Source organism: Trachypithecus francoisi, unplaced genomic scaffold (assembly GCF_009764315.1).
Source record: "Trachypithecus francoisi isolate TF-2019V2 unplaced genomic scaffold, Tfra_2.0 Lachesis_group6, whole genome shotgun sequence".
Lineage (NCBI taxonomy): Eukaryota > Metazoa > Chordata > Mammalia > Primates > Cercopithecidae > Trachypithecus > Trachypithecus francoisi.
The window spans coordinates 64,849,774-64,861,004 of NW_022681471.1; the positions used below are offsets into that span (position 1 = coordinate 64,849,774).

An 11,231-nucleotide genomic window follows, 5' to 3' on the forward strand; every position below is an offset into this window, starting at 1 on the left:
AGAGGTGCCTTCTGACCCTTCCTGTGTGGCTGAGCAGTACTTATGTTTAAAAATCCACTCTAATATTCCAACCTCTCTAAGCCTGATTCAGCCCTGACACAAATTAAGTTCCTTTCACGTTTATCTGACACTCTTAATATCAATTACTACATATTTTCTCAGATTTCTGTCTCTATCAATTGGAAAATCATGCAGTTCTTTCTGAGCGTAGCACAACTCTTTATGTGTCTCACTTTTTACCTCATCCTTTGGGACCTGCTGGGACTTGAGTCTGGGTAGATCTAAAAGCAAAAAGGGGTAATGGGGGTAGATCCAGAGGATAAATAGCAGTATTGCAAGGCAGCTACTATAGCGAAAGCTATTGCAATTACCTCGGGAATAGTAGACTTAACCTTCTCAGGTGAGCATGGAAAGTTGCTTCTACTGGCAAGGGAGACTTGACTGAATTTAGAGGCTCAATGTTCCCAGCTTCATCAGGACCTGTGCATATGTCCCCATGTCACTTTTGCAGAGCCTATTTCTTCCCAATTGATGTCCTTATTTTAATAGCAGACATCCTGCGAGGTTAGGAATTCTATTTGTGTTGTAATTTAATCACTCACAGAATGAGACTCAGGGTTTGGTTTTCTGCTATCTCAGCCCTGCAGCTGCAAATAAGCGTTTCTTTCAGAGCAGGCATAGAATTTTTTAGGTCATTTCTGCAGTGCTTGGCTGGGAATTTAAATTCCTAAGCTAGCTAATCCTTTTCTTTCTTCACAATGCCCAATGCAATTAAGAACTGACCACTTTCATTACACTCATTAGTTTTACAAGTATGTTCTAAGGTGTCAAAGTATGTGTTCATACTAAATCTTGCCTGTTTTAAATATTTCATTGAGAATATTCAATAGTGATTTTTTGCATATCTCTTTTGTCACATCACACCATGGACTACCTGTGCCCTTTTTCCTATTGGAAGTAAAGTCATTATGCCCTTAAATCAAATCAGAATAGAGAACCAATTACAGAAATCCCACAGTCAATTCAAAAAACTTATCCTGAGGATTCCTTCTATTTCTCTATAATAATCCCCAATTCCAAAATCAGTATCAGTTAGGGTTCTTCAAAGAAGTAGAATCAAGAGAATATACTTTTTAATATTTATCTCTTTTTAACTTTTATTTTAGGTTCCAAGGTACATGTGAAGGTTTGTTACATAGGTAAACTCATGTCATAGGGGCTTGTCGTACAGATTATTTCATCACCAGGAATTAAGCACAGTGCCCAATAGTTATCTATTCTGCTCTTCTCCCTCCTTCCACTCTCCACCCTCAAGTAGACCTAGTGTCTGTCGTTTTCTGCTTTGTGTTCATAAGTTCTCATCATTTAGCTCCCACTTATAAATTAGAACATGTGGTATTTGGTTTTCTGCTCCTACGTTAGTTTGCTGAGAATGATAGCCTCCAGTTCCATCCATGTTTCCACGAAAGACATGATCTTGTGTTTTTGTGGCTGCATAGTATTTCATGGTGTATATGTAGCGCATTTTCTTTATCCAATCCGTCACTGATGGGCATTTAGGTTGATTCCATTCCTTTGTTATTGTGAATAGTGCTGCAGTGAACATTCACATGTATGTGTCTTTATGGTAAAATGATTTATATTCCTCTGAGTATATACCCAGTAATGGGTTTGCTGGGTGAATGGCAGTTCTGCTTTTAGCTCTTTGAGGAATCGCCACACTGCTTTCCACAACGGTTGAACTAATTTATACTCTGACCAACAGTGTATAAGTGTTCCCTTTTCTCTACAACCTTGCCAGCATATGTCATTTTGTGACTTTTTGATAATGGTCATTCTAACTGGTGTTAGATGGTATCTCATTGTGGTTTTGATTTGCATTTCTTTAATGATCAGTGATATTGAGCTTTTATTCATATGCTTGTTGGTCACATGTAGGTCTTCTTTTGACATGTGTCTGTTCCAGTCCTTTGCCCACTTTTTAATGGGATTGTTTTTTCTTGTAAATTTGTTTGAGTTCTTTATAGATGCTGGATATTAGGCCTTTGTCAGATGCATAGTTTGCAAATATTTTCTCCCATTCTGTACATTGTCTGTTTACTCTATTGATAGTTTCTTTGCTTTGCAAGAAGCTCTTAAGTTTAATTAGATCCCACTTGTCAATTTTTGCTTTTGTTGTGATTTCTTTCAGTGTCTTCATAATGAAACCTTTGTCTGTTCCCACATCCAGGATGGTATTGCATAGGTTGTCTCCAGGATTTTTACATATTTGAGTTTTACACTTAAGTCTTTAATCAATCTAGAATGATTTTTCTGTACAGCATAAGGAAGGGGTCCAGCTTTAGTCTTCTGCATATGGTTAGCCAGTTATCCTAACACCATTTATTGAGTAGGAAGTCTTTTCCCCATTGCTTGTTTTTATCAGGTTTGCCAAAGATCAGGTAGTCATATGTGTGAGGCCCTATTTCTGACCTCTTTATTCTGTTCCAATGGTCTATGTTCCTGGGGTTTTTTTCTACCAGTACTATGCTGTTTTGTTTACTCTAGCCCTTTAGTATAGTTTGAAGTCAGGTAATGTGAAACTTCCAGCTTTGTTATTTTTGCTTAGGATTTCCTTGGCTATTTAGACTCTTTTTTTGTTTCATATGAGTTTTAAAATAGTTTCTCTAGTTCTGAGAAGAATGTTATTGGTAGTTTGATAGGAAGAGCGCTGAATCTGTCAATCACTTTGGGCAGTATGGCCATTTTAATGATACTGATTTTTCCTATCCATGAGCATGGAAGACTTTTCATTTGTTTGTCTTCTCTGATTTTTTTGAACAGTGTTTTGCAATTTTTATTGTAGAAATCATTTACCTCTTGGCTAGTTATATCCCTGGGTGTTTTATTGTTTTTGTAGCTATTGTGAAGGGATTGCAGTTTTGATTTGGTTCATAGTGTGGATGTTGCTGGTGTACAAAAATGCTACTGATTTTTGTACATTAACTTGATATCGTGAAACCTTGCTAAAGTGATTTATCAGACCAAGGAGCTTGTGGTCAGAGGCTATGGGGTTTTTTGGTATGGAATCTTTTTATCTGCAGAGATAGTTTGACTTCCTCTCTTTCTATTTGGATGTGCTTCACTTCTTTCTATTGCCTGATTTTTCTGGCTAGGTCCTCTAGTACTATGTTGAATAGGCATGGTGAGAGAGGGCATCCTTGTCTTGTGCTGGTTTTCAAAGGTAATGCTTCCAGCTTTTATTTTAAGTAATTGGCTTATATAATTGTGTGGATTTGAAATTCCAAATCTGCAGACAGATCAGAAGGCTAGAATCTCAGTCAAGAATTAATGTTATAGTCTCGAGTTTGAAAATTCAAGCAGTATTTCTATGTTACAGTCCTGAGGCAGAATTTCTTCTTCTCCTGAGAAATTTATCTGCCTCTGGTTTTTTATGATGGTGACGTACTGATGGGGTTTTCGTATAGGTATTCTTCCTGTTTGGTAGTTTTCCTTCAAATAGTCAGGACCCTCAGCTGTAGGTCTGTTGGAGATTGCTTGAGGTCCACTCCAGACCCTGTTTGCCTGGGTATCAGCAGCAGAGGTTGCAGAAGATAGAATATTGCTGAAAAGCAAGTGTACCTGTCTGATTCTTACTTTGGAAGCTTCCTCTCAGGGGTGTACTCCACCATGTGAGGTGTGGGGTGTCAAACTGCCCCTAGTGGGGGGTGTCTCCCAGTTAGGCTACTCAGGGGTCAGGGACCCACTTGAGCAGGCAGTCTGTCCCTTCTCAGATCTCAACCTCCATGTTGGGAGATCCACTGCTCTCTTCAAAGTTGTCAGACAGAGTCGTTCGGGTCTGCACAGGCCTCTGCTGCTTCCCCTGTTGATTTTTAGCTGTGCCCTGTCCCCAGAGGTGGAGTGTACAGAGACAGGCAGGTTTCCTTGAGCTGCTGTGAGCTCCACCCAGTTTGAGCTTCCCAGCGGCTTTGTGTACCTACTTAAGCCTCAGCAATGGCGGGCGCCCCTTCCCCAGCCTCGCTGCTGCCTTGCGGATAGATCACAGACTGCTGTGCTAGCAATGAGGGAGGCTCCATGGCCGTGGGACCCTCCCGGCCAGGTGTGGGTATAATCTCTTGGTGTGCCCGTTTGCTTAAAGCGCAGTATTGGGGTGGGAATTACCCGATTTTCCAGGTGTGGTGTGTCTCAGTTCACCTGGCTAGGAAAAGGGATTCCCTTCCCCCTTGCACTTCCCAGGTGAGGCAATGCCTCACCTGCTTCAGCTCTCGCTGGTCGGCTGCAACAGCTGACCAGCACCGATTGTCGGCACTCCCCAGTGAGTTGACCCCAGTACCTCAGTTGAAAATGCAGAAATCACTGGTCTTCTGTGTCGCTCGCGCTGGGAGTTGGAGACTGGAGCTGTTCCTATTCGGCCATCTTGCTCAGCCCCCCGACTCTACCTTCTTTTTTACCACCCTCTCAAAATTCACATTCAATAGAAATCCTGACAATTTTACCTTATATGGACTTTTAAAATCTTTCTCTTTATCTCTTCTTCTGTTCTATCTTTACTTCCACTGACTTCGTTCAGGACTTCATCAACTCATACATGGATCTTGCAAGAACTCCCTGTATGGACTCTTGAAATCCAAACTTGCCTCATAATATTTATGGTGAAATGGTTAAACACAGGTACTCTTTAGTCAGACTGCCATGGTTCAATTCCTGACTCTATCACTTACTAGCAATGTGAGACACTTTACTTAACCTTCTCCCACCAATGAAGAGGAGATAGGAATAGTACCTAACTCGTAGGGATGTTGTGAGAGTTAATTGTGTTAATATAGAAATAAAGCCATTGGAGCTATCCCTGGAATAGCGAGAACTTCATATGTGTGACTGTTGTTATAATCAAACATCATCAGATGACTCTACTGCTAAAAATCTCTCACGGAGTTCCATGACCTAAAATATATAATATAAGCCATATTTTGCCACATACTTTGCCAATTCTCTGTTTCTTACACAATTTACACTATTCCCTCCCCTGGAAATTCCTTTCCTCTTGGCTTCACCTGAATAACTACCACTTATCCTTTAAAACCCTGCTTATCTTGTAAGGTGACTGTCATTAGTAACAACATTGTAGTTATGGTTGGCTAATTTTATGGGACAGTGATTATGTAGTTATTAAGTATCGGAGGAACCAGCTCCTGATATTTCAATGTAGGTTCTTTTCTATTTTCCCTAAGTATCAGCCGGTGTGAGAGATAAAGGGAGAGACTACAAAAGAGAGAAATTTTAAAGTTGGGTGTCCGGGGGAGACATCACATATCAGCAGGTTCCGTCATGTCCCCTGACCCATAAAATCAGCAAGTTTTTATTAGCAATTTTCAAATGGGAGGGAGTGTACAAATAGGGTATGGGTCACAGAGATCACATGCTTTAAAAGCAATAAAAATCACAAGGCAGAAGGTCAGGGCAAGATCACAAGTTCAGGGTGAAACTAGAATTACTAATGAAGTTCCATGTCCTGCTGTGCATGCATTGTCATTGATAAACATCTTAACAGGGTTCAAGAGCAGAGAACCAGTCTGACTAGAATTCGTCAGGCTGGAATTTCCTAATTCTAGCAAGCCTGGGGGCACTGCAGGAGGCCAGGGCATGTTTCATCCCTTATCTACAACTGCATAAGGCAGACACCACCAGAGTGGCCATTTTAGAGCCTCCCCCTCCCCCCCCCCGGAATGCATTCTTTTCACAGGGCTGTTAATTATTAATATTCCTTACTGGGGAAAGAATTCAGTGATATTTCTCTTACCCATTTTCGGTAATAAGAGAAATATGGCTCTGTCCTGCCTGGTTCCCAGGCAGTTCATAAAACACACATGCTTTATGAACAATTTGTGCAGTTAACACAATCATCACAGGGTCCTGAGGTGATATACATCCTCAACATATGAAGATGATGGGATTAAGAAATTAAAGTAAAGACAGGCATAGGAAATTATAAGAATATTGATTGGAAAAGTGATAAAGGTCCATGAAATCTTCACAATTTATGTTCTTCTGTCATGGCTTCAACAGGTACCCTGTTTGGGGTCCCTGACTTCCTGCAACAATTAAGGCAATAGATTTTAGAAAAAAATTCAATGGATTCCACTGGTCATGCATGTCCTAGAATCTCCCTCATATTGATAATAGTATATCAGTTGGCAACAAATGGTTAATCTCATGTTTAATAATAGTGCTAATAGTGATTTTTTTCTAATGAATAAATCAGATTCTGTCACCACCTCTTTTCAGCTAGCATATGTGTGACTACTCTGTGCTCCTGTAATATACCATGTATATTTATCTGCTGCATTACTAATAATTTTATAATTATTCATTTACTTGTACCCCTCTAAAATTATGAATGCCTTGTGGACAGGAAAGAGTCTTATACTGGATGACTATCATAATGCCTGGCATATAACTGATGCTCAGTAAATTGCGATGACTTAATAAATATTGAAAAGCATCTCTTTAGGTTCCTCTATCATTCATTCAACACACCTTTACCAGGTATCTTTTATGTGGCTAGCAGAAAATCTTTGCTAAGCAGTAAAGATATAAAAATAAATGAGACATTGTCTGGATTACTAGGGACTCAAAGTCCCACAGAGAGCCACTAGTAAGCCACAGTGACAAAAAGTCACTCTGTAAGATTTTGTACATAGATAATTACAGTACAGGGTGATAAGCACCATAAACCCATAGTAGTAGTGACTTCAATATTGCCACTGCCCACTTCTCCTTGTTCTTCTGACCTTTCATTCTGGGCTCTTCCTGATGTACCTCTCTTGCCTAATTTTTATCAAATACATCATTGGTAGTTCATGTGGTGGAAGGAATGGCAGCAGCCAGACACCCCAGCTTCTTGAAGCCTCTCAGCATGAACCTCCTGGCCACTAAAATGCCCAAGAGAAAAGTCAGCTTAGCCTTAGAGGCAGTGAAGGAAGAGCTCATGAGGAGGTCAGCACAGTTCTCAGTTACATCTGCATCTGTAAAAGTGGAAAAGGGGCCAGGCACGGTGGCTCATGCCTGTAATCCAGAACATTGGGATGCTGAGGTGGGTGGATCACAGGGTCTGGAGATCAAGACCATCCTGGCCAACATGGTGAAACCCCGCCTCTACTAAAATTTAAAAAAATGCTAAAAATAAAAAAATTATCTGGGCATGGTGGCATGTGCCTCTAGTACCAGCTACTCAGGAGGCTGAAGCTGGAGAATCGCTTGAACCCAGGAGGCGGAGGTTGTAGTGAGCCGAGATTGTGCTACTGCACTCCAGCCTGGGTGACAGAGCAAGACTCCATCTCAAAAAAAAAAAAGGAAATGAAGCCAAAAAAGGAAGCAGGAAAGGATACATTTTCAGACAAAATAATGCAAACAAAAGAAAAAAGGGGATGAAAGGGAAAACAGTCCAAAGTGGTGAACAAGAAACTAAAAAAAGATTTACCTGCAGAAAACCAAGAAGAGTCTAGCTGCTGATGAAGCCAGAGAGAAAAAAGCCACATCTGATTAGTACCATATATCATGTCTTATCAGTGCTCCATGCCTCCCTTCTTGTACAATCTAGAGGAATATTTTTATCAACTATTTTGCAAATGCTAGCCTTTTAATAGCTCTAGGAACATTTTATGAATTTTTAAAATATCTAGAAACATTTTACAGATTACAAAGCATTTTGTAAATGCTAGCCTTTTAATAGCTCTAGAAACATTTTACGAACATCCCTTCATAAAATGGATGAGATGAATTTCATCTCATTCTATTTTTTAAGTGTAAATGCTTTTCTTTAAGAGGCAAAATCATTCACTCATTGTTTGTTTTTTGGTGCAATCAGAAAATAATGTGGGATATTGAATTTGGTGGTGCTTTGACTGTCTTGGGTGTCAGCTTAACATTCCATTGAAGGGGGTTAGTTTTTATATCCTATAATAAAAAGCATACTATACATGGCAATGTGAATACAGGAGTCACAGTCCTGTATTCAATATCTTGAACATTTTAAATTACTTATATTCCCATGTTGTGTTCAGTAGAATTGTTTCCTAAAGAAAATCACCCTTGATAATGGCCCTTCCAGTCATAATTGTGCACTCTATATTATCTTTGGTCATGGTAGCCTTACTTTCCTAATAACTTTGCTAATGTGCTATGAAAGATTAAAAATTTGTGTATGTAGTATATATGCTATTAAATTTTGAATCAGTAGGATGTATGTAACAAGTTAACAACATTTGAAGATATTGGTACTTGATATCCTCTTAAGAAAAATTTGCCTCCAATTTTTAAGCTAGAAGATCACTGGAATAACTGTTTTGAAAAGAATTACAATACACAGCTTTTTAGATTTTTCACATGTATGTTAAGAACTGTGTACAAATTGAAATGTTTGTGTACCAGTACTCAACACAACCAACAAAATCACAATTGTGAAAGAAAAAAAAAAAGTACATCATTGGTGTGCATCCTGAGGAGTTAGCACACCATCTGAAGTATTGTAGATAAAAGTTGCTGGAAATATAGAAAGCAGGAAAAGCACTGAGAAGTTACATCCTTCTTGTGACCATCAGCCACTGAAACTGCAGAGAAAATATAAGGAAAGATAATTTTAGTAACTTCAATGGAGGTTTTCCATCACCAAGATTCCATATTTTAGTAAACACCATAAAATCCCTATTCCTATGCCATGTCCAAAGTATTACACCTTCAAAAGCTGCCAATTCTGAATGATATATACTTTTCATTTTGTGTTCAATCCCTTAAACTCATTCATTTAACTAACATTTCATAAGGGCTTACTCTGTTGTAGACACAGAGGATAGAATAGTGTACAAGACAAACATGGCAGGCTTTCACCAAACTTACAGGCAAGCAATGGAAATAGTCAATTGACGAGTCAAAATCGTAATACCATTGAATAAGTGTGTTATACTCAATATCCCCATTTCTACCTTTGTTAATGGGTGTTGATTATGTCAGACTGAAAACCATTAAAAATTTACCCATGACTCCCATTAGACAATGAGCATCCCTGTGTTTTCATGAGTAATATCTAGACATTGGAATTTCATTCACGGCATCCAAACATCTCCAGTGAAGGCATGGGCAGGCAGACAGATAATCTAATTACCTGATTTATGGTAATCTGCTCATGGGTTCTCTTCTCTAGTTAAATCTGCATTTTAGGATAGCCTTCTAGAGAGGTAATGCCCTAATACATAGCCTATAAGATAAATGCTACTAATTTCAGGAACTCTGACCAGTTTGTGAAGTCATAGGAGTCTCTTGAGCCACCTCTCTCATTCTGCCTTCAAGGAGTTTACAAGTGAAATAAAGTTGAGGACACTGGATGCAATATAAAATAGTGAAAGGCAGGAAGGTTAAAAATAAAGAAAGGAAAACAAATGCCCAAGAAAAAATATCCCTTAATGACTATCATTTTCAAAAAGACTCAGATCACAAAAGACAATTATGTGCAGGTCATGTCTGAATATTAATACTTTCCATTGACCCTACTGATAATCCTTTAACCCTGTATCTTCCCTTGATAATTCTTTTAATTTTTAGTTTTTGTAAGTACATAGCTCTTGTTCTTGTTTGAGACAAGGATAGATTCCTTGTTTCCATCTCAGAAAAAAAAAAAACTGGAAATTTGTCTCTAGCACAAAAAGTCAACAATGATAACCTTGGTCAAGTCATGACATTTTATGTCTTTGCACAACAGAAAGGGGATTCCGTTATTAACAATACTCAGGAGGAACTGGGTCAAACAGGAAACTGAGTAAGACAACTGCTGTTTAGAGTTCTGTAGACAGTCATCTTCCCTTATCTGGGCTAGAAATACCACTTCAAAGACCCCCTGCAAGAGTGAATGCGTGCAAATGAGTCACACGTCAACTCAGAATGACGTGGAATCCAGCAACTCCCAACCGCACCAAAGTAAAAATAAGTATCTTTAACTTTTATCAAAAACAACCTAAATATGTTTATTATCTTACATGTGGTAATGGTTTCATGGATGTATGCACGTGTTCAAACCCATCAAATTGTACACATAAAATCCATTCAAACTTTTGTGCAACAATTACACCTCAATAAAACTGTTAAAAAGATACAAATAATCTTTTTTTATAAGAAAGCAAAGTGAAATGTGATCAGCTGAATTAAAGATTGTGCATTTATGCTGTTTACAGTCGTTAAGCTGAATTGTGGGCATCCTTACACACAAAAAAAAGGAAATGTTTATTTAGTGTCTTATGTGAAGGTCAAGTTAATATATTTTTTAAGCAAGACTATTCAAATTGAAAATGGAAACTGTAACATCAGAGATGGTAGGGTTGTTTATACAATTTAGAGTTCCAAATAGGAAAATTCAGCCTCTGGCAAACATTAATTACAGCACAAAAGGATAACGATATGAAGGATAAAGATAACGATATGAAGTATAAAGATATGGAATCCCGCTTTCAATCAGTTTAAGGTCCAGTCAGAAAGAATACAAACATGCATGTATGCATACACACAAATCTGCCAATAAGCAATAACAAGAGTTAAGTGTTCAATTAGTACACTGGGGTGCAACAATTAAGGCAAAAGTTATGTTCCCATCTGTTGTAAATTTGGTTACCTTATTTCTTCCCATCTAGTCCTGTACACATGGTTATAGAAATTCATTACAGAAGTGCTCAATGCTTCTAATTAGAAATTTGCAAAAAATACCTGTTATACTTACATGATGGTGAAGACTCCAACCAAAGACTCTCCCTCAGTAGTGTATGTAACTGAATGGTCTACAGGTGAATGGCACCAGGGCAAAATTCTGTTTATATCTTTTCTTCCCCATGACACTTTTAGCTAGTAAACCATGAGTAAGCATTACAATCTACATGGGTCTGTAATGAATTTGTTCACAGCAGATTTCACAGGAAATACATGAATTACCACTTTTAATAACTTTTTGTGTAATCTGAAAAATATAACACTTGTATTTTGCTGTATAACTCAGCAACTTCTTACTTCCCTTTGAAGATTTGAGGCAAGCAGTCTTTATTGGTTTGAATACCACCTACAGTTTTGAACAAGTTGAAGCTTGAATGTCTCAAATTCTTTGTAAAAGAAGACAGAATATAAGTAAATAATTGTATATAGATAATTAAAATCAATTAAAGTTGAACTTCAAGGTAGAGTAAAAGTTTTAAGGC

General features: G+C 38.3%; 1 pseudogene; it reads left to right on the forward strand.

Moving 5' to 3' along the window:
* Window positions 1-7,962, forward strand: part of LOC117077724 — a 97,475-nt pseudogene extending 89,513 nt beyond the window's left edge.
* The last annotated feature ends 3,269 nt before the right edge of the window (window positions 7,963-11,231 follow it).